The sequence below is a fragment of the Acipenser ruthenus genome, chromosome 5 (assembly GCF_902713425.1).
Source record: "Acipenser ruthenus chromosome 5, fAciRut3.2 maternal haplotype, whole genome shotgun sequence".
NCBI classification, from domain to species: domain Eukaryota; kingdom Metazoa; phylum Chordata; class Actinopteri; order Acipenseriformes; family Acipenseridae; genus Acipenser; species Acipenser ruthenus.
In genome coordinates, this window is record NC_081193.1 from 37098367 (window position 1) to 37123778 (window position 25412).

General features: G+C 37.6%; 1 protein-coding gene across 5 annotated transcripts in view; it reads right to left on the reverse strand.

The window, feature by feature from the left end:
- LOC117402749 (utrophin-like) overlaps window positions 1-25412 on the reverse strand; it is a 251345-nt gene that overhangs the window by 93284 nt on the left and 132649 nt on the right. The window lies entirely within an intron of this gene.

The window sequence follows — 25412 nt, forward strand, 5'->3', positions numbered from 1 at the left end:
CATTTTGAAGCCCTAAAATACCAAACAAATCCATGTTATACCAAAATGATCAACATTTCTCTTGTTTACTTTAGAAATATTTCTTTTTTTTTGGTTGAAAGAATCTGATATGTCTACTGTATAGTACTACTGTAATGTTAGAATGAGAGACCAAATAATTTTTCCTAGAAAATCTGTGGTTTGGGTAGTAGCACCCAAGACAGTCGGTCATACCCATTTCAAAACAGTGGGGGGGGGGGGGGGGGGGGGGCAGACGAGACAGCAACCTAGATTTTCACTAAAACTAATTCAACTGCTTATCTACAATACTCTTGCAACTCTTCTGATTTAACTTTATATACCGTATTTATTCAAATTTATATACACTTTTTTGACCAAAATAAAATAATAAAAAAGTTCAAATTTGGGGTTGGGGGAGGACTTGGATTTTTCAGTACAGGGACCAATTTACATTTGTGCATGTCAATTATTCAGGCACGCTTTGCTTGAACGAGCGCTACTGTACACAGTAAAGCCCACTACAGTCATTACTCTTCATACAGTAGCAGTATATATATTTTGGAGCATCTGCAAACTGCCGTTCAATACTGTAAGTACTGTACAGTACATATATTCTTTTCCCATTTGTAATATAGTTGGTGACTTACTCTTATATTACTAATGCACACCTAGAAATTAAAGGGTTGTTAATTATTGTGCTTTTTTTCATTATGATATAAATGCAACTTTTTTTTTTTTTTGATTTTTGAATTTGGGAAAGCAACTTGAATTCAGGGGCAACTTAAATTTTTGTAAATACTGTAGTTAGAAGAATTAATTTGTTTACTGTCGAGTAAACTGGACAAGATTAATCTTTTTTTTTTTTTTAATAAAAGAAAAATCAACTTTTAGGTGATCCATTTTGTTTAGATTGTTTGTATAAAACATTGAATTCAAAACACATTTTTACCAAATTAATACACACAGAAAAAAAAACATTTTGATGATGTGTAACGTTTTGATGTTCTGAAAACTAGTCATGCCACAACAAATCAAGATATTACCTGAAACATAAGCACTGTCTTGAAGGTAACTTTTGGTAAGTTTAAAAGCTCTGATGTGCAACAGTACCTGTCTGAAGCTGCAACACCTCCTGAAATGTAACCAAGGTCAAACAGACCTTGACGCAAGACGTAAAACCTGCATTACTTTCTGATTTTCAGGTTCAGATGTAATACACACCACAGGAAGGATGTGGTTTGTTGTGAGCCACCTAGTCCATTGAATGTTTGTATGCAGCACAACCAGGAACCAAAGGTTATGTTGGTCTGCTTCCACAAAGGGGATTATATCCATTGTTCTCAAATATTTAGCAATCTACTCGCAAACCCAGAAGAGGAATAAAACTTAATCTATTTCTTTGGGAACATGAGCTAGAAACCGAATTTCTATATGCAACAATGATCCTAAGTATCAGTTCACAGAAGGGGGAAATGCAGTGAAATTGACAGCTTACAAAGCCCTTCCAAAAGCTTAACTATAGAAACCTGAGAGCCAGTGTATAAAGATTCAAAGCAAACTTTTTCAAAAGCAAAAAAGGTTGTTTTTTTTTTTGTTTGTTTTTTATCTAGCTGCTGTATCTATATCTATGAAGTTGCTTATTGTAACATGAATCCTGCGATTACTGAAACATAGTGTAAGCTCTTCTGATTTATTAGAGTATTTAAACAAAATTGGAATCTACCAGTAAACCACTCATTAAAGGCGTTACTGAACAGATTGTTGGGTTTAAAGCAATACTGTAATCTTGCAATATCTTTTTCAACATACAGTACAACGTCGCATATCCGACCCCCTGTGGACTGGGGTATAGGTAGATAGGTGAATGTCGGATTTGCGAACATCTACAGAAAACGACATTTACACATGCATAAATAGGTTAATGAACAAAAACAACACTCAAACTGCTTTAAACAAGGGGAAATACTTTGCTTTAAAGTAAGCAAACGTAAAAAAAAACAAGATTAATTAGACTACAATATACAGTGTTGCTATGTGGTTGACTATAAGCCATCTCCACGCAAAGCTTTAAAAAAAAAATAATAATACAAAACAAACAGTAAATGTACAGTAACCTGCAACTGATGGCTTCTTTCTTAACCCTAGAAGTCCCTGCCTCCCTGGTTCTGCTTTCTTAATATCTCTGTCACGGTACTTTGCGCTCTTTCTTGATATTGCCAACAGTCGATAAGAAGCTTGGTTTAAAAATTGCTTTGGCTGTTTAAAACAAACGGCCGGTAAGCATTGTGTTTATGAAGCTTGCTTTGTTTAATTCATATGCATTTAAAAGCTACAACAACACGCTGCCAATATCTGCAACCGTGCGCTCCATCATATAAACACATTGCACAAAAAAGAGTAAAACACAAAGCTTTCTCAACTGGTGTATTGAATCGTCACCGCTACACACAGCTGACTGACACACGCACACAGCCTGCCTCTCAAAGGGGAATACACCAAAAGACGGATGCTGCACTTGCTGCTAATACCATTACTCTCGTAGCCTCATTTTAATATTTATTTAGCAAGGCGGTTAATTGATCAGGGCGGTTATGTGGTGGTCGGATATGTCAGTTTTGACCAGTTATTTTTATTTCACATCGGTTATTCAATGTGTCTTCCTGTCAAAATCTCTTTTCAATTCACATCATCGCTGGCTTCAATCCAACCTGTTCAATCAGAGATATTTCTCCTAAAGTTCAGTATTTTTTTGGTTGATTCAATGTCTTACCAGCACAGAGAGGCTCAGGTTCAGAGAGGCAGGAGTAGGTTTATGAATATGCAAGACAAGCCCTATATAAATGGCAATAAATAAATAAAGCAGGTATTTTGGTGGGTTAGGATGGAAGAACCAGTAATAAAACCTTAAGTGAAAACACTACATGCCAAGCAATTTGCCTAGGTTATAAAGTTGTCTATGTCACAATATCTTATGCTCATTTTGAGTACAAACATAAATATTCATATGGATGGAGGTTCACCCACTGTACATCTTGCATCTTTGCTCTAACTGGATAGAGGTCAGTAAAGCGGACATCGTGCTTATACAAGGCATGTCATGCATATTCAGAAACCTGTTTCCATCCCTCTGAACCTGTGCCAGAGCGAGCAGTTAGGAGAGATGAACCATTAAAAATGCTGAACTTTGGAAGAGGGGTCAGAAACTAATGAAATGTCTCTGTCTGAACGGGTTGAATTAAAGCCACGGATGTTGTGAATTCAGAAGACATTTTGAGGGCTCCTGAGTGGCGCATCCAGTAAAAGCACTCGCTAGAGTGCAGGATGTGCTCTATAGCCTGGATGTCGCCGGTTCGAGTCCAGGCTATTCCACAGCCGACCGTGGACGGGAGCTCCCAGGGGGCGGCGCTCAATTGGCTGAGCGTCGCCCGGGGGGAGGGAGGGTTAGGTCGGCCAGGGTGTCCTCGGCTCACCGCACACCAGCGACCCCTGTAGTCTGGCCGGGCGCCTGCGGGCTTGCCTGTAAGCTGCCCAGAGCTGCGTTGTCCTCTGAGGCGGCTGCACGGTGAGTCTGCAGAGTGTAAAGAAGCAGGCGGCTGACGGCACACGCTTCGGAGGACAGCGTGTGTTCATCTTCGCCCCTCCCGAGTCAGCGCAGGGGTGGTAGCGGTGAACTGAGCCTAAAAATAATTGGGCATTTCAAATTGGGGAGAAAATAATAAAAACTAATTGCCGCAAAACTGGTTCATTCTCTTCCGGTTCGTTTTCATATTGAAAAAAAATGTCTGACAAAAGTGACTGCAGTTTGGCGGATACAAGTGCTCCTGAGCAAACAATCACTACACCACCTGGTTTGAAAAGTATATACTGGAGCAAACGCGAACTTCCCTACCATTCAAATACAACAAACATGAGAAGCCATTTGGAAAACCACCACCCGCTTCACTACAGCAAAATACACGGTAAGGATTCAGAAACGACTGGGCCTTCATTTCCTAAACAGCCACGAAAGACAGAGTTTTTTCAGCAAACTTCTGCTGCTATACTACCTGGTCAACGAAGTGAAGCAATTACCAAAGCTCTTGTAAAATTCATCAGCAAAGATATGCGACCCATCAACTTCATTGAGGGTAAGGGTTTCTGGGAATTTTGCAGTGAAATGGAGCCGAGATACCACATTCTCAGTTGCACAACAATTTTAAAACACAGAGTTAAACTGTATGATACCACTTGTGCAAATGTAAAAAAAAAAAAAAAAAAACTGCACAACTGTAAGGTCATTGCTTCAACTACTGGTGGTTGGACCTTGTTAGCCACAGATTCTTAGGTTACTATAAGAGCACACTGGATCACTGATTCCTGGGAACTGCAAAATTTTGTTCTGCAAACTAAAGAACTCAAAGGAAGTCACCCAAAAGAAAATGTTGCGGAGTGCATTTCAGAAATATAATATAAGCGTGTGAGTAATTGCTGTCACTACTGATACTGAACTACTAGAAAGACACCTCTACTTGGTCAATATCCCGTGAGTGGCTCACACAATTAACCTTGCTGTACAAAAGGGGCTGACTATTGGACCGATTGAAACAATGCTACCAGGCTCAAACTTTCGGCCGCACGTTTTAGTAGGTTGCCAACTGACAAAAGTCTTCTGGAGGATAAGCAAAAGTTGCTTGGCTTGACAAATGAAAATGTAAATCGATGACTGTGTGACACGCTGGAACAGCACCTATGACATGATTTGCCGTGCATCAGAGCAACAGGCTGCAGTAGACACTGTAATGTTTGAAAAAGAGCTCTCACATCTGGAGTTGTTAACTAACGAATGGTCAGTTGTTGAAAATATCCGTGACACACTGAAACCATTCAAAACCGCAACCACTGCATTATCCACAAATACCCAGCAGCTTCGGCTGTTTTACCTGATCAGTCAAGTTAAAAACATAGCACCAACCGAAATTCCTGTCATAAAGGAGGGTGAGAGAAAAAAAAAAAAAAGGACAGCGATCTGAGTTTGCAGTACGACAAAAAAAAGCACTCATTTTATCGATTGATTCGATATTGGGGGGCTCAATTACTGATTTCAGTTTTCTAACACCTAGAGTGCTTCTTTCAAGAAACGAGAAAACTTTGCATTTGATAGAATGTACATAGGGTCCCAGCAAGAATGAAACAGATATTCATATAATAATAAACTTTATTTTGTATAGCACCCTTAAAAGAAATCATCTCAGAGCGCTTCACAATTAATAGTACAGCAATAAATAAACAGATTAGCACAAGGAAATAAAACAATCAATATATCATTACTGTACAAAAAAAAAAACAGATTTGTATTCTTGCATTAGTTTAAAAAAACCCAAATCTATAACAAAAGAAAAAGCCTATTGATTTGAAAGCCATTGATTCACCTAACTAAACCTAATGATACAACAATAGTCTATTAGGATGAAGCAGAGAAACAATTCAAATATTCTTTGAAAAACACCCTTATTGCATATGGTCACTTTCTGAATTTGCAGTAGGACAATATGCAGTAAGAGGAAACATAATAAGATCTACTTTGATCCTCTAACAATGCCATTGGGCAGTAAGGAAGACATCCAGATTTACTCTGTACTTTGTATCATTCAACATTAGATACATGTAATTATTAAAAATGTTTCGATATTACAAGTAATATGTGTTTTAATGTTTTCTTTGTTCAGAAATGTTGGAGATACAGTAAAACCTGTGTAATTCAGCCCTTCTACAAATTGGCACTCTATAATTGGGCAGGATTTTGGTTCCAACCAAATTCCTATTGAAATGGATTGTGCAATAGTGTCTACGATCCAGAACTTGTGCATTCTGGAATCCGGCATGATTTGTAAGTCTATTCTGCCTAAAATAAATAAATAAATCTATCTAAAAAATTACAAAAACCTTTTTATTTCTTCCTATTTTACAATTAAACAAGAACCCAGGTCAAATGCATATGAGTGTCAATCATCTGTAAGAATACCCGTATTAACCAGTCCTGAGGAAAGAAGTAGGCGGGGTCACCATTTTCTTCAGTTGGATTTGCTGAATGCAAGTGTGCGCATTTGTGTGATGTGTCATTTTATTGGATGCTGAGCTTCAGAACAAAGGTAGAGTATGCAGGGCATTGTGGTGATGGAAGTCCTGCACTGATGACAACTTCGTAATCAAAAGGAATAGAAAAAAAACCATGCATGGTAAAAATAGCCAAAAGACAATATTTACCTGCTAGATGTTTTAAAAACAAGCCAAATTTGGCTGGAAAACCGCCAATCTGGCAGCCCTGAGTCTACATCTACCTTCATAAATTTACAGTACCAGAATTAGACCAAATCGTAGGAGATTCCTTCAACAGATGCCTGATATAAAGTGCAAAATGAAAGCCATTTACTCTCTTACATAGTCTCAATATTACTCAACTAAGAGCAGGTACATTGCAAATTCAAGTGTGCAATTTGAACCAGATGATATTAATCAAAAGTATTGATCCAGTCAGGGAGAAACTCCAATGGAGCACAATTCAGACGTAGCTTCAGTAATTTACAACAGCTGCTATAAATTCATGTGTGATAGCTTATGTCATTTAGAGAGCCTCTCTGTAATAAAGATTGAATCCACATAACATGCAGCTAAACAACCTATCATCTTTTCACAAATCATTAATGCCAAAAAAACACCTTCTGTAATCAATATCCCTTACAGATACATAAAAGAAGAATAGATTCACTTGACAATGGAAACAGTATTTACAAAGGCTCTTGCAAACACTATAAAAATGTTTAACCACTTTGCAGGAGGGGTTCAATTTTTTATACCACAATTAAAAAGTAATCTATAGATGTCACTGCAAGAACTCACTGCATAGTATCAATTCTCAACCTGTGTCAAACTTTCTAGAAGGCACAGCAAAGACAGTCAAAATATATTTTATACAATCAATCCTCATTATAACTATCTATCTTAGACAACACACACTTCCTCATGATGCAAAATTTTAACAAGGTCTTAACCTGAACATATTAATAGCGTCAATTGATCAGAAAGCATATACATTTTGAACATTTGGTTCGTGTAGTTCCCTCCCAGGTTTCCACTGAAGAGCCTTATTGTGGCTGCCTGTCAAAGAGAGTCAAAAAGAGTCTTTACTAAGGTGGGTTTTGTACCTCTTCAAACACGATAACTGGATTTTAAAATATTTAATATTACATTCAGTTTTATTAAGCAAACAATTCTTCATTCGAAGCCTTCTTATTATAAACCATAGACATTGCAAGTCTTTCTTGCTTGCCCCTGTTTACAAATTAGGTTGACAGTTCTTTTCTCCTCTGGAGAGCTGTACACAAGGCTAATGAGGGCATCTCCAAACAGTTCTGTACCGTGTGCTACACTTGCAATGCTTAAAGTTTGTGAAACAATGCTGTTTATTTCGCGGAAAAGACACAAAATGAAGATGGAATTTGTAAACGTGTATTCTGACTTCATGTCAGGCTTAATGTGCATTTCTAAATTATGTATCCTTATGCACCTCTAAAGCATATCAATCAGGAATCAGGCTAATTCTAGTGATGTTTAAATAGAACATCTGCCTGCCACATATTTAAAAAAAAAACAGAGGAAATAATTTTGTTTCTGACAGAAGGTCTATTGTACCTGTGTAACTGCATGCCAGGGTTCGATTTACATTGATTAGCACACAATGTGCTTCAGAAATTGCTACAAGAGCTTGTCGATTCTGCCATTCAACAGAAGCCATCCCAAATTACAGTGAAACTATTTCCAAGCTGGGCTTCTGGTTTGAATTAATGCAGAATTAAATATAAGCCTTCAACAATGAATAGCCTTCCTTTGTATTCCACTGTGAAGATGGCAAAGATTGTATAAGTAGGATAAGAAATACAGCTCTCTGTCTGCCACTCAAAGACAGCCCACTGCTTATCAGAATGACATTTTGTAGTTAACAGTGCAGTGTAAAGCTAAACAATTTGCTGCCCCCTCCCCCAAATAGATATCAAAACAAAATGCAGAAAGAAAAACTAAACAAAAACACCCTTTCACACTGGCACGCCTACCCAGGTCCGGAACCAGGTTCTGGCTACCCGGTTCACAATCCTATGTAGTGTGAAACCACATACCTGGGTCATACCCAGGTGACAGCGACCCACCTCAGGATGTGGGTTGACACGCTTTGACCAGGGTTGAGTGAGACAAACTGCATGATGGCCATTTGTAAGCCGACAAAATAATAAACAGCCATGCCTGTGTAACAGTTTCACTTCCGCAAGGAAAATTTCTGTTTAGCCATATTTTTTGTTGATTAAGACACACCATGATTGCAGCAGAGATGAAGAAACATTTGCTTTAAATCGACATTTGGGCCAACAATTCAATCCAGAGATGCTTGGATGGAAGCGGCCATAACAAGCTGGTTCCGGGGTATTGCTATGTACGTTGTGTATTTGCTACTGTCACCCAGGTCAACCCTGTGAAATCGCTTAGCCGACCCACATGACATCGCGTCGCGACCCGGGTAGAGCATGGCAGTGTGAAAGGGGCTTAAGACTATAGAATCAGTTTAAAGTGCGAGACTCGGGGCTTTACAGATTGAGCCCTTCGGTTGTTTGGAAACATCATCTCTGTTAATCAATCAAAAAGGGAATGATCAGAAAACATTTTCCCCTATTCCTTGCGAAATTATGCACTATTGAGCTGTACCTAGAATTTAGATTTTAATCTGCTTGCTTGTCAGGGAAGATCATCAACAGCTGTTAATTAAGTTACCACTGGCACTCCCAACAACTTTAATTAGTTGAATGGCAGCAAGTGCAAATACTTTGTAAATATTGTTGGCCTTTCTAGACCTGTCTTTCCTTCTATGCCAAAACTCTTGCACTTGAGGATTTTTATAAAAATACCCCTATTCAGCAGTAAAACCTTTTGATAACCACTTCAAAGAGTTAACCAATAAGCATTAAAACAGACGTTTTGATACGACAACTATGTCTGTGGAACTCGAAATACAGTACTAGAAAGTGTTAATCAGTACAATTTATTTTCAATATACAGTCTATTATACTGTACATGTGCATAATCAAATGCATACTTAGGAGGCAGTGTGGTCCAGTGGTTGAAGTCCAGGGCTAGTAACCAGAAGGTCACCTGTTCAAACCCCACCTCTGCCACTGACTGACTCACTGTGTGACCCTGAGCAAGTCACTTAACCTCCTTGTGCTCTATCCTGCGGATGAGATGTTAAATCAATGTCCTATAGTAAGTGACTCTGCATATAATGCACAGTTCACAGCCTACCTCTGTAAAGCGCTTTGTGATGGTGGTCCACTATGAAAGGCACAATATAAATAGATATAATAATAATAATAATAATAATAATAATAATAATAATAATAATAATAATAACAGCAGTAAACAAACACACTACTACTATATGGTGGCCCATTTCAATACAGCCACTTCTTGTATCTTTTTATCTTATGCTTTTATTCCCCAAAGTTATATTAAGTGGAGTGGAAATCCACTGTATGACTAATAAATGTGATTTATATTAACTTGAGTGAAAATTTCCCTGGTGATATTATAAAGACCTAGTCACATTAACAATTTATATAAAAACAGGCTTGAATGTACAGTATATACATTCTTTCAAATGCATCACAGGACCCTGCAAAGCCAGTGATTAAAAAGGTAAATTACCAAAGTAATGGTACTGTAGAAAATCACTGGTCTGGAGGATATTCCAACAGATATTGAGCTGGTTTTCACTACCAAAAAATGTGTATGTGGGGGGGGGGGGGAGAGAGAGAAAACAATACAAGATTAATTCTACAATACTTTACACAATTGTAGCAATTTACAACTTTTATAAAATCTAGTTCGTCTGAAATCAGACCTGGGGTCAAGTACAAATTTAACTGTAATTGAACCTTAGCACGCCTGGGTAATTGTAATCACCATATAAGCGATCACTTACAGTTCAATTACACACATTTCCAAGCTCAATCATTCACAGTTCCATGCTGTGTTTTATATTTAGCGAACATTTTCAACCATTTTTAGTGACCCCATTTGTTTGAAAAATCGTTATTAGCACAGTGATTACTGCTTGGTAGAATACAGCAAGTAAACATGCTAATGTGTGGAGCTATTTATGTAACTTTTTGTGTAATTATAATTCCAGTTACTGCAGAATAATTGTAACTAATGGTAAATGAACAAAATAGCATTGTAATTGAAATTTCACCAAACAGTTATGCTGTATTTAGAATTAGAATTGACCCCACTGCATTCAAGCCTGGATTGCGCCAGTACTATAAAATCAAGTCTAGTTCAGAGTCCCCGATTATCCATTCCAAGTTGCTGCCGATACAACATTTTCAAACAGACTTTCACATAAAAAAGGAGAGACTATATATTTTGTATAGTGTATCAATATGAATAATAAAGATGGTTTATTAAATAGGCTAGAATATCAGCCCTGGAAAACAGTAAAGATTAGCCAACCAAATACTGCAAAACAGCAGGAAAATGGTCCTTTAGTTCATTTCGACATGTGCATACAAGACAGATCATACTGAGAGGGAAAATCACTATCGGCTAAGGCAGCTGGATAAAGACCTATTTGAAAATGTTGCCATCTGAAAATCATCCTTCAAAGTGGTAAAGCTGTATCCAACTAGTACAGTAGCACAAAAGGAACACATTATGTGGAATAATATACAGTAAAGGATCATGGAACACTTATTATTTTAAAATTATTCATATAATTGTATTACTGCATTTCATGTAACATTTTAAAATGAAGTAAAAGTAGGCACAAGACAACAAAACGTGTGTATTCTGAGTATACAATACTGTGGCATTTGCAGCCATTTAGGATAGCAATGGATACTGTGAGATTAGCTCAAATCTATGGTATTATATCTTGTGCATAACCATCAGTCCCGTACTGTAATTTAACTCCCATGTCCTCATTTTTCTTTCCAGCAGGACTTTACCAAGCTCTTTACTATTAAATACCACAAAAAGAAAAAGCATGAAATAGAAAAGTAAACAGGAAATAGACAAGTCAACAGGAACATCAAGCCCAAACAAACAGTTGATTTTCATTGTAACTGTCTATAAATACCCATCTGTAGGGGAGGTTATTTCCCTATAGAGGAGTACAGAATTACTGCAAAAATGTAGAGAGACAGTGGCACACTGGCTGGTCTGGGACAGTCATTGTAATCTTGACTAACATACCCTGCCATGCAGTCCTGGGACCCTCTCAATTAGAGACTGAAAAGGTCAGCTAAATTGTCTGGGTGGTGGTTTGGTGATATAGACTACCTTCCACTTTGAGACAAAACTCGCTGTACTTGTAACATTAGACATACTGTATTTGCTCGAGTAAAAGTCAACCCCCCCATTGTGAGGGTGAGATTTGGGTATCATTTTCTTCTCCCCTAAATATATGTATTTGATATCCTCACTGTGTTTGAGAGGCAGATTTGCAAAAACAAACAAACAAACAAACAAACATTTTATAAGCACTTCTACCTAGAACCGCCAGACGCGGCATTTTGACACGTATTACAATACAGTACATGTTTTTTTTGTTGTTGTTAGCCTACAATAGTATTTTAGTATACAAGCCCCACCCCGACTTCTTTCTTAGCCCACATGGAAGTATGCATTTCATGAATGTGGGGAGTAGTGTGGTCTGGCTGTAATTCAACGAAACTGCGACTGTGTTTTACATGACACAGTACACTGCCCTAGTCCAGCCTCCAACATGCCAATTGCATGAAGGCGCTGCTCTCTTGACAGACGTGGCATATTGTTTTTTTTCTGTGATTTTCTTTATTGCTTTTATTCAAGCTTACAATTCAACAGCTGAAATCACTCCATATCCAGTGTCCAATCAACTTGTCTCACTAATTAGGTGATTAAGTGAATATGCTTCAGTCAGTCACTAAAGCATGTCATGGTCAAGGATTAATGATCGAGCAATTAAAAAGAAACCAAAAACATTGTCAATTTCTATCATTTATATACCTTATTTCTTTACTAAATGTGTTATAATAGTGATACATTTCTTTTGATGCTCAGGATAGTGCCAATAGAAAGTCTACACCCCATTTTAAAAATGTTCACCTTTTGTTGCCTTATAGCCTGGAATTAAAATGCATTAAAATCGTTTTTTTTTTTTTTCAATGATCAACACATCCTACCCCACAACTTCCAAGTGAAAAAAATATTCTATAAGTTTGTAGAAAATTAATAAAAAAAACTAAAACTAAAATAGCTTGGTTGGATAAGTGTCCACCCCCCTTGTAACAGCAATCCTAAATTAGCTCAGGTGTAACCAATCACCTTCAAAATTACACACCAAGTTAAGTGGCCTCCACCAGTGTTAAATTGTAGTGATTCACATGATTTCAGGACAAATTCAGTAGGTTCCCTCTGCTGGGTAGTGCATTTCAAAGCAAAGACTCAACCATGAGCACCAAGGAGCTTTCAAAAGAACTCTGGTACAAAAGCTGTTGAAAGGCACAGATCAGGGGATGGGTATAAAAAAATATCAAAGGCCTTGAATATCCCTTGGCGCACGGTTAAGAAGTGGAAGGTGTATGGCACCACCAAGACCCTGCCTAGATCAGGCCGTCCCTCCAAACTGGACGACCGAGCAAGAAGGAGACTGATCAGAGAGACTGCCAAGAGGTTAATGTCAACTTTGCAAGAGCTACAGACTTTTATGGCTAAGACTGGTCAAAGTGTGCATGTGACAACAATATCCCAAGCACTCCACAAATCTGGCCTGTACTTTACTCAAGAAAGACCACCTTTAATCCTGTTTGAAGTATGCAAAAAAACACTCAGGAGATTCTGTAGCCATGTGGCAAATTTGTGTGTTCTGACGAAACTCAAATTGAACTTTTTGGCCTAAATGCAAAGCGTTATGTTTGGTGCAAACCCAACACAGCGCATCACCCAAAGAACACCATCCCTACTGTGAAGCATGGTGGTGGCAGCGTCATGTTATGGGGATGTTTATCATCGGCAGGGACTGGGGCACTAGTCAGGATAGAAGGGAAAAAGAATGGAGCAAAGTACAGAGAAGTCCTTGAGGAAAACCTGCTGCCCTCTTCAAGAAAGCTGAAACTGAGACAGAAGTTCACCTTTCAGCATGACAACCCAAAGCACACAGCCAAATCTACACTGGAGTGGCTAAGGAACAAAAAGGTAAAATTCCTTGAGTGGCCCAGTCAGAGCCCCGACCTAAATCCAATCGAAAATTTGTGGCATGACTTGAAGATTGCTGTCCATCAACGCTACCCAAGGAACTTGACAGAGCTTGAACAGTTTTGTAAAGAAGAATGGTCAAATATTGCCAAATCTACGTGTGAAAAGTTGGTAGAGACCTATCCCAACAGACTCACAGCTGTAATTGCTGTCAAAGGTGCTTCCACCAAGTATTAACAGGGGGGTGAAGACTTATCCAATTATGATCTTTCAGTTATATATATAGACAAATGTCATGGAACCGTTTGCGCCAAACCTTGAGATATTTGCGTTTTGATTTGAGAGCAATTAGAAGCATTTGCTCTGGCAATGAGGGCAACAAGGATTTGCTCACAACAATGGAGGTGCACAGAAGCACTATGCTGCAGGGCCATACAATAGAAAAGGTAACATTATTATTATTATTATTATTATTATTATTATTATTATTATTATTATTATTATTATTATTATTATTATTATTATTGTTATTATTATTATTATTATTATTATTCCCCTCCATAGTGTTCATGCTGCCGCCAGTCATCACAATCAGTAAATATAGGCTTTTACTATAAATTATAGATTGGTTCATATTTTTGCTCATGTATTAGTTGACCACCCCCCCCCCCCCAACTTCAGAATTGTGTTTTGGGTTTAAATTTCTCAACTTATACTCGAGCAAATACAGAACTCAAAGGCACTGGCAAAAGGCACCGAAGGTGCACTATCCAGCTCATTTTTTTGGAGTGCTATGTGGGTGCATATTAAAATAGACATGCTCATATAAAATATCCACACCATGGACCATCACAAAAAGTGTTAAAATATAGTAATCAAGTAGGAGTGTCAGATTTTCTGAATTTCATTATACCAGTGATCCAACATAACATTATTACTGCAGAAGAGTATGTTTTCTTTATCATTTTACAGAATGTGTAATGACCTACACAGACCGATTTATTCGTTTATTTATTTATTTTAACTTCCAGATGTCTTCACTTTGATAAACCCACTGTGTATTACATCTACATTTCTCACAAGCCACTGTCCACAAAAGCTAAACCTAATATTTTAACCCAATACATCTGATGGCAATCCTGAGCATTTAATTTTGACAGACATTATTTGATCCACATTGCTGAGATAATTGAGATGCTGACATGAAATCAGATGGTTACTACTGTACAGCTCCTGAATTAAATCAACACACATTAAACAGTGCAGTAAATGTCTTTTTACCTTATTTACCATCTAAATACAAAGTACTCAGTTCTGAAGTACACTCCTAAAGCCACATTTACTCTACAGTACAGTATAGTACGTCTCCCAGTGGAGCAGCAGCAGTCTGACTCAGAAAGCTAACAATGTATTTTTACATACAATATTACCAAAAAACAGAGAACCAACAACAGGGAAAACATTACTACACTTTCCAACACAGAACAGCTAGAGAATATAGAGGACCATGTGACAAATGCCGATTACATTCCACATCCAATTAAATCTTAAAACACATTATCTCTGTTTAATCAAAAACTCTACATTCCGAGCAAATTCTCAGCCTCTCCCTCCCCTACCTCCAGAGGGGTCACATCCTATTTGTAACGTCATCCAGTTATCAACACAGCCTCACTTCCTCCTCTGCTGCTGATAAAGTGCTATTCTAAATGCAGGAGTAAACATGACAGTCCCATGGGCACGCCTTCCTGGTTGTCAGTGTTTCCATCACATCCCCCTCCACTCAAATACACTTAGATTGGGTTGGGATAACGCCCTCACGCACTTTGTTACTATGCTTTGAGATGCAAAGAGAAAAAGTCTCATTGGCTGTTTATTATTATTATTATTATTATTATTATTATTATTATTATTATTATTATTATTAATAATAATTTATTAATTCAGTCAATCAATTCTTTTCTTTTACTGTATGTACCAGTCATGAAAATGTTAGCAAATCACACATAGTTCCATCAGGTCAGTTTTTTTTTTTTTTAAACTCCATCCAGATTTATTCTATCTGTATCTGAATTCTATCTGTTTCTCCAACAAAGTCTATTTGAATTCTGAGGTTGTTTCTGATGTAAAACAACTGTCCAGTTGGACTATTACATTATCAATATCCATGTGGATACAAAACCTTGATGATTGACAGAAACACATACATATCCTGGTCATTAGGACTATGCATTCCACCAGTAGGGCATACTAACTGTGTGTACTTATTTGCTGTATTTCTAAAATACTGTGTTGCTAAATTGCATCATTTTAATAATGTATTTCTGTTTCTACGATTAGCATTTCATACGTAAAAATTACTTAGCCACTACTTCAAAATACCCCTGCAGTAATTTTTTTTACAATGTAGCATTTAACAGCATCTAGCAAACCATAAACTGTGCTATTTATCTCTCTTATCTGTCGATTACCACCCCAGGTGGAAGCTCTCTCGTATTTTGCATACAGAGTTTCCATGGCATCATGCTGCTGTCAAAACTCATCTCCTGTTCGGCAAGATATATGGAACTCACTTTGGTCCTCATGACTTTGAGTGATTCAATCTCCTCAAGGACCACTGGCCAATCTCCCCCAGAGCCCTCATTACAGTTCTTTTTCTGCTATTAAATTAGAGCTGGGTGAAAACAACATCTGTAACACAGCCTTTGGGTTTAAACATGGCAAGTATTTAGAGTATCTTGGGTATTTTAAATATTCTGCAATTAACTGTTCAGTTAACACAATTATATAGCATTAAAGAAAACACAGGTTTTTTTTTTTTTTTTTTTTTTGCATTAAGAATATTGGTGCTGAATAAAGCTAGTTGGTAGAGCAGCAAAAGAGGGCTTACTAGAGACTCTACCCTCGAGTTGTGTGCACCAGAGTGTAGTTCGCATTCTACAAGCCATGAGAAACCAAGACATTTATTACACTGACTACTGTACACATTACTAACTACAGCACAGTACAATAAAAAGACTACTTGAGAGTGACATTTGACTGTGTAGATACAGAGTTGTAAGCTTATTGCAATATGGTTTCTTTGCCACCAGAATAAAGCTTTTAGCTGGATTGTAATAGCATTGTTAATTATTCATTAAATATGGATTTGAAAGCAGGCACGGTTTAAACCTTTACACTGTGTACCAATAAGACTAAAATTACAATTACCCTACTGTCGACTTTTGTCAGTTGTCAGATGAATGTTGGTTAAGGTTAAACAATAGTGCAAATAACAAACATAAATAATGTTAGAAACAAGTTTAATCACAAAGGTACACAACTGAGTTGCTTTTTCACATCCCTCTAAAAAGACTATATTCTAACAATAAAACCATTACACTTAAAACTGTACATTTTCCACAAATCACTCTGACAATACTTTCTTCACACATCAGTTTGGCTGGATGAGGATAACTTAAAACATTAATGAATGCAGCGTCTAAACTGACACTGCATCTGACAGAGAACAAATTGATCAGATAAGACGTTCAAATCTGACTCTTGTTTTCATTTAGGAGCTGGAGCCATTTGCCACCAAGGACTGAACCAGTCAATAAAAAGAATTGAGAAGCACCTTTGTATTTTTCAGACATGTCCTCCACTGACAAGAGCTGCTGAACAGATTAGTGTGGGGGTATGACAAGAACATGTGAAGTCACGCTATTAAAACAGGACAACTTGTTCAAGCAGCCCTGTCAACTTACTAAAGGATCCCCAGCAAAATACTGTAGATATATACACATGTTAAAAAGCTGAAAGTCCTTCCCTTCTTTCACAGGCTTAAAATAACTTTCACCTTCAGTAACCCTGACATCGTTCTATTTCTAAATCATGATGAGCAGCATTTTGGAAACAGGTGCATCTTTAGACCAAAAATGAAATGTTGTCCAATGCTGTAAGAAATGGCATTTTCAGAAAAATTAGCAGCTCAGCTTGATTCAATTCTCATATCATTTACTTGGCCAATAAAAATCAAATCGTTGATAATTTCCAGCTATTCAGAGATTTCTTTTCAATAGGTGGTTATTTATCTCTCAATTCTTTATTTTTTGGACTGAATCAGTAGTAAATTCAACTCAATTCTAACAACTAATTAACACACTCAAAATAGCATCCAATTTTTTGACATTGCAATAGTAATGGGAATATTAAAAAGGCTTGGGTTTGTGCTGCTATCCATTTCATTTATTTCTTTTTAAACTTTAGCTGTCCAAAATGTTATCATTTACTCATAAACTATTTTTTAAAAGCAGACTTGCACAATGCTATGGAATGTGTTCATTTTTTAGTTACAGGTGACTTAAGAAACAGGCCAGAAGAAAATGCTAAGTGTGTAATACTAAAACAGTGTTTAACATGTTAGAAAACACTTGATTTAAGGGAATGATTAGTCAAGTGCACTCTTGGTTTCAGTAATGAAGTCCCTCTGCTGGAACCAGATTGTTGCAGAAAGTGATCTAAAAAAAGGTAATGAACGGTGAATCAGACAAGAGCTTGAACAAATTGTTCAAAAGCAAAGGAGGAATAAATTAAACCGAAAAGCAATGACAATCAACAAAATGAAACAGCAGGATAATAAGCAATTAAAAGTCTACCATGCAGCAAGACCCCCAACAGCTGATTTTTTTTTTACATATATACAAGCTATAGTAACTGTTCAAACACATTCCCATGGATGTACCGTAAGGGATTTAACACAACAGCAAATACACATTATCATAAACTAGTAGGGTATTTGACTAGCACGGTAAATCACAACCAGTGTGTGTTACGTTTATAGCCTGTGGTTAGAGGTTTACAGTGTTTTGGAGGAGGCTTGTTCCACTACTAAAAAAAACAAGAATACTAAATTTCCAAATTAACTATGGGTCACTAAGTCATAATTAGTCACAAGCTTACATAAACAAAAATCCATACAATAAAAAAAATAATTAAAAAAAACTTGCACACACCTGTACTGGGAACGTGCGGACGGTGCTCTGGCATTCTACAGTGTCAATGACCCTATTAGAAAGCCCCAAACAGCTCAAATGCAGCCGTTCAGGGCAGAGACCCAGACATGCAGGCTCGATGGGTCGGGATGCTATAAGGTTTACCCCGCGTCTGACTGAGCAGGTCGTGGCGCTTGGGCAGTCTCCACAGCTGGCCGCACCGGAGCTGCATCAGGTCTGAAAAACCTGAGTCTCCTGGGCCAATAAGGGGCTAATAGGAGCACATTGGCCCAGTCCTGCCTTTTTCGCTAGACACAGCAGGAACACGGCGAGCGGTGTGCCAAGGCATCTACTGCCAGCGAGTCCCCGTCTCCTATTATGGAGAGCCAAAGCGGACAGTGGGTTGATTTAAAGAGATCTATCTCTGCTCTCCCAAATAAGGTTTCGGTATCAGTTTGGTGACTTCTCCAGATTAGTACAAGGACGGCACTGGTGCGGTAACCTCGGTCCCGGTTCAGTACCGGGTCGGGAACAGAGCCGGTCGGTGACCGCGCTACCAGTTCGGTACGGGTCCACCGGTTGGCAGTCACTGCGGGTGGCAATGTACAGGGATGCTCACCTGTACAAGTCACTGGCAAAACCACTCAGTCAATACACACGAGACTGAGGGAAGCCTGCTTGTTAGATGGTACTAACAGTCATCGTAATGGCGATGCTAACAGCATACTGTGGATGGGATTGCAAGCAATCAACACCCGAAGCATATATCTTGGTCCTGCACAGAGCTGCTGCGCCCAGCAGCTGCTATTACTGTACGTGTGCAAAGCACCATGTTGCAGACCGGCCTGCGTGTAGTCTCTGTAAATTTAAAACAAAAAATATATATATATATATACACACACAACAGAAATACGTCTCTATAAAAAACCATTAATATAACAATTACAGTAATTTAATATAAAATGTCTCGTAATAAAAACGAGAAATAAATAACTCCAGCTGGAGCTATGCAGCCTGGAAAGCACAAAGTCAGCTGACTTATGTTGCTGGATCCCTGGGAAGGAGAGACTCAAGCCGCTGGCTTCATGGGGAGCACAAGGCCGCAGCGGGACGTAATAAGCAACAGGCTGTAGTGCACAATATACGCAAAATGAACAAATACTTATCTAAACCAGGCTCTTCTGTCAGGTCAGTCTTGAAATGAAAAATAGCACAGAGACCGAGCGCAGTTTTTTTTTTGCCCTTGGGGGCGAGCCACAACTGCGTCACAGGCTCTGCGAGCAGCTTTAATATATCTTCTTCAGGTTTCCAGGGCTTTAGGAGGTAAATACCCATTCGGTAATGGTTACATTTCGTACTTGAAAAGGGAACACCAAGCTATAAGCATCTCCTTGCAAACATTTAAAGACAGAACAATCTAATCTGAATAACAGGCATCACTTACATATGAATGTATTTATACAGTAAAAATAATCATCTGAAGGGTCAGGTGGAGACGTGAGGATGATAATGGAACATTGAGCTATCAAACCAATTCCAGCCATTGTGGTCCATGTATTCCAGAACATATTGCATGATGAATATTTCTATGTACCAAAACACAACTTCTACAGTATATAGAGTAGTCTCTGGTGTGGTGTGCAAGGTATATTTGTACTTGGACTAGTTTAAAATTGTAATAAAATACCTTGTTTTGAATTCAAGACATGTAGAACCCGACCTTTATTGAAATAATCAGACTAGACAATATTTCTAGTGAATACAAAGGAACGGTTTTATTGGAAATAAAACTAAATGAAGGAAAAATTAAAAGGTGCAACAACTAAACTAAAATAATATACAAAGGAAGAATTAACTAAACTAAACGGTACAGAAAAAGAAACAAAACGACGACACCCCACTCCCGCTGGATGATCAGCAATCCACCGCAATCTATGGGAGATTCCCTTAAAGGTTACAACTGCATTCCTGACAGCTATTTAAGTCGAAGGTTAGTCTTAACAGGGGTATCGTTAGTAACACAAATATTTACTTTCGTTAATATTTGATAAAGCATCGTTAAATCAGTCTCATATATATAGTTTTGGTTCAGAAGTCAATTCTCACTCTTGCGAAATAGACGCTCTTTGCGTCCAGACAACCTATCGAGAATTATCTATTATCAAGACAGCTAAATTTGGATTCTAGACTTAACCGCAGAATGATAATTGCCTTACGAAACTCACATCAATTTGTATAAATCACATACAAATAAACACTATAGGTGTTCATTAACTCAAAGCATGAATTGAAAGCAATAATACTTTTCTTACATTCCACTTAAAACATTAAATTTTACTTTAAGGTCTGCTTATTCTCGAGTTCATAAGAGGATTAAAACACTACTCATTGAATACTTAACAGACGTGCGCTGCCTCATCCAGCTGATCCATGTCTTCAACAATATAGTCGCTCAAAGGCTCTCCTGGTTCCGGGGGTCTGCCTTCCTCGCGTTTCGTCTCCACTTCAGGGTACGAAAGAAATGTCTTTGCTGTTTTAGTGGACTATTTAGATATTCCACTGAAACAGCAATTCCTCCACCAATATGTGCGCTCTTCATCCGGTTATGTCTGGGATATTCCACCGCAAACTCCGGCACTGCTAGCTCAATAAATTGAATATATTTCAATTTATGTCGACTTCAAATGTTCATCCAACTCTTTCTCCGGTGATCAATCGGCGCTAAGTTAGAGATTTGATTACAAGTATTTTCATGATTTTAGATGTCTTACGCAGCAGACTCCCACACCAAGGCAAACACTACAATAGTTATCTCAGATTAGAGTGTCCGAAAACGGTATCTCTGTTCCAACTGGTTGCAGGCTGGGTCTCCAGTTCAAAGACTGGTTTGTGTATTAGAACCTTGGATTTCATGATGGGAGCCCTGTTTGAGTGTCGCGCTCATATTTTTGTAATGTTCTCTTTACCCTTGTGATTAGATAGTTTGGTTCAGCAGTTAGTTTATGACTCTTTTTAAAAGCATTCTTAGTCAGTGGGGGAGTTTGTGACCAGAAACCAAGAAGACACAGAGAATGGTTTAAGATTCCCCTCTGTATACTTCAATTCTGTTACTTTTACACACAGAATGATATTATGACCCACTCTGACGCTACACTGGCTAAGAGAACACCCCTCGGGAAGCAAGCAAAGTGTTCTCTTAGGTAAAGTGTTCTCTAAGACGGGGTTGACCACCAGACACCAATATGAATCAATAAATAATTACAATAATAAATATGTATTACTTGTCATAACGCACCTGCATCAACACATGACATGAACTGAAGTAGAAACAGAAAAGCAATAGGCAAGTATATGTTAATAAACTAGAATAATAAAAGTAAGACAAACTAATGTTAAAAAACTAACTGTCAAAATAAATTAACACAGTACCCCTACACATGTTAAATGGAGCAGCAGCTCTAGATTAATTATGAATACATGTACAGGAGCACTATTCAAGACATGCACAACATTATTTAACAGAATGGTGAAGCAACTCACCAAAACAGGAAACACAAATTGCTCGGCGACTTGTGTCCGATTCATTTTCTTTCAAGAGCTCCAACAATTTCCAACTTTGTGTAGCCAGAGAAACAGCAGCGCGTTCTGCCGTTTGTTTACGTGCCATTTTGCAGTGCTGAGGTGCATTCGTGGAAATCAGAATACAAAACGAGTCAATGATATGACGGCAGTTCTTCAAAGATTCAATAAACCAATCAGTGAGCCTCAAGACACTCTCGCGATGACAAGTCACTTTTGAAAAGACTGAATACATTTTAATTTAAGTTTGATGATGAAGAGTTATCAGGTTACAAAACAGTACAGTTGTGAAATAATCATTATCGTGCCAAGAAGGTGTTCTTTTAAGCAAAGTTCCTGCTCTTTCTTTAAGCTGGAGCATTTACAATGGGAAAAAATCAGTTTCACCACAAGGGTCTTCTTTATGCGAAGTGCTCTCTTAGGAGGTGCTTCTATACGGGGAGACTACTGTACCAGCTCTTACACAGCACCCCAATTTACAGTCTGAGTAAGGGATTATAGTTAGGGCTTCTGTTTTTCAGTTTGTATTCATTTTTTTTCAGTGCTTATTTTTAGCTAATTTTCAGGCTTTGTGTCACAATATGTATAGTAATTCAACAGTACTTGCACACTTCAATTGTGCCTTCTTTCCTTTGCCATCTTACTTAATGAAATCCTTATGGTCACTGGCATATTCTTCTGGGGTTTTTTTTGTGTGTTTAGGCATTTAAAACAATTCTGTTTTAAATTCTATGAGCATGTAAATACTCCTTCTCAAACTGTAATATAGCTTTAAATCTTGCAAGCAAGAACAATCCTTCTTTCTAATTGTAACCTCATTTTAAATCTTACAAGCGTGTACAATCCTCCAATAGAAATGTAGGAATTTGCTACCACTCAGTAGTTGTGGTAGGCTTAAAGTATTCAGAAAGAATCAATGTGAGATACAAGTCAGGAAGGAGGGACATTGCCCCATTGACATTTTTTTTGTAGGTTACATTATTTATTTAATTTATTTATTTATTTCACGGGAAAAGGGGTCAAGGCAACATGAATAAAATAACCATTTCCAATGTTTTTCCGGTGTTTATTAGATATAAACAGATTTAATTTATTTATTTATTTATTTATTTATTTATTAATTGCATCTGGGGTGTTTTATCGGTTAAAACCGAAAATCAAAAGCCCTAATTTCAGTACATCCCCCGCTCTAAGTTTTATGGGGGGGGGGGGTTATGAAATTGAATAGTACCTTCCACACATCAGCGTAATCACTGTGAAAAAATAACAGGTTCGATTTCTGGATGAAAAACGCAGCGATCACCACCCTGTCCTGCTAAATTTTGATATAATCTGAAGGCAATACGGATCAGGTGCAAGCTGCCGTATGGGCAGAGGTGGATCAAGACTTCTTGGGCCACTGGAAGCAGGTTGATCTTTGGGATCCAAATTGAACATTTGTGAAACTGCAACAATTTTAAAGACTATAAAGCCAGCAGAAAGACTAAATGAATTGTTGAAATACAATACTCAGAAAAAGTTATGATATACTCTTTTATTAGCTTACAGCAATATTGTAGGATTCTACATTCCTTTTTGTAATATATTCTGTGTAACAAATAGAAAATACCATTAAGTAGAATGTAGAGTCGGTGTGTGGAGGTAACCGGTTATTTCAATACATATTTATTTATTAAATATAGTCTATAATCAGGCCTGTCCTTTTCAATACAATCCGTGCCATGATCAAGTGGCGTCTACCTGTCTACATTCCTTGAGTGCTTGAAAAACACGCCTCTTTGAGTCATAGGTACCCGTGTATAGCAATGCAGGTTCATTCTCAGCTCTATTCTCAAAACAGTGGCGATCGGAACCGATGGCAAAAAAAAAAAAAAAAAAAGCCTGAGACAGTGGAATACTATAATGCCACAAAGCTTGGTGTGGATGTGCTGGACCAGATGGCACGACAGTATTCAGTCAAAGGTGGATCTCGTCAGTGCCTGTGGCTGTATTTTATAACATTTTGGACCTGGCAGCCATCAATGAGTATGTTTCGTACAAGGAATGTACTGGGGAAAACTGCAACGGGAGGGACTTCATCTTGCTATGGAGCTTCGGCAAGCACATATGGATCACAAAAGTGCAGAGACAGATGCCCCTTCTGGCAGTGCTGCAGCCGCTGCACCCACATGCAATAGGAAACAGTGCCAGGTTGCAAAATGCAAAGACAACAAAACTTTGGATGTCTGCCCATGGTTGTGGAAGGGCAGTGTGTAGTAAATGCTCAGGGAAAGTGGAGAAGCGTGTATTGTGTGTGGAAGGTACAGGTTAGAAAGCTGCCAGGTATGTAGGCTAAATAAATATGTTATGTAAATAGTTTATTGTATTATAGTTATTTATGTTTTGAAGTAGTGCATTATATACTATTTAAAAAAAAGACCCTTTGATGTTATTTTTACAAACAAATAACATGTTTATACAGTTTAGTATCTACAGCGATCCGTTACAAAATAGTTACTAGCGAAATGTTTTTTATTAATGTTTATGTTTTTTTCTGGTTTTTTTTGTTTTTTTGTTTCTTGTTTTGTACTGCTCCTTTTGAAAAAAAAAAAAAGTTTTCCATTTAAATATGGTGTTTCTGCTATGCAAATATTTGATTTGATGTTTATAAGTAAAACTTTTGAGTTTTATACAATTGTTTATCTTTCATTATCAGACTACAGCCGTTTAAAAAGCTACCGATTAAAATGACTGGCTTGGCGCTTCTAGTGTTAAGCTTAACCCAGGTATTCTAGAATAATTTAAACAGAATATAAGTGTAAATGTTTTATTATAACAGAACTGTTAAGTTTGAAAATAAGATAATATAGTGCAGACTGTATTTATTATTATTATTATTATTATTATTATTATTTATTTCTTAGCAGACACCCTTATCCAGGGTGACTTACAATTGTTACAAGATATTACGTCATTTTTACATACAATTACCCATTTATGCAGTTGGGTTTTTACTGGAGCAATCTAGGTAAAAGTACCTTGCTCAAGGGTACAGCAGCAGTGTCTTCCACTGGGGATTGAACCCACAACCCTCCGGTCAAGAGTCCAGAGCCCTAACCACTACTTCACACTGCTGCCCTTTATATATAGTCGATTTACTTAAGGAATATAATTAATTGGTAACCTTGCTTTTGTCGGCTTATAGCAAAGGGGTGCCAGGCATGGGTAAGGAAAAAATTAGCCTTGGCAAGTAAAGCGAGATTCATTGGTCGTTAGCGGTTTTGAATTCAAGGTCTCTGTAATAAGCTTTTCATATTAACTAACGAAAAGTACCTTCTGGTAACAGAGAAAGAAGTTGATGGTGTAATGTCCATTACTTCATTATATTATAGAAATTAATGAGAACTTAAGGACTTAAGTGAAAATAACTGGATCTGCAACTACAGACTTAGAAGTTTGTCATGAACCTTCTGACAGTCTTCATTCAATATTATTTTGTTAAAATACATTAAACCAATCCAACCTACTGAAAGGAGAGTTTTTGTATTAAAAAGCATCTCTCTACATGTATTCTCTATATCTATATACTTGTAATTAAGGAACTCCATGGTACTGTGAAAATAG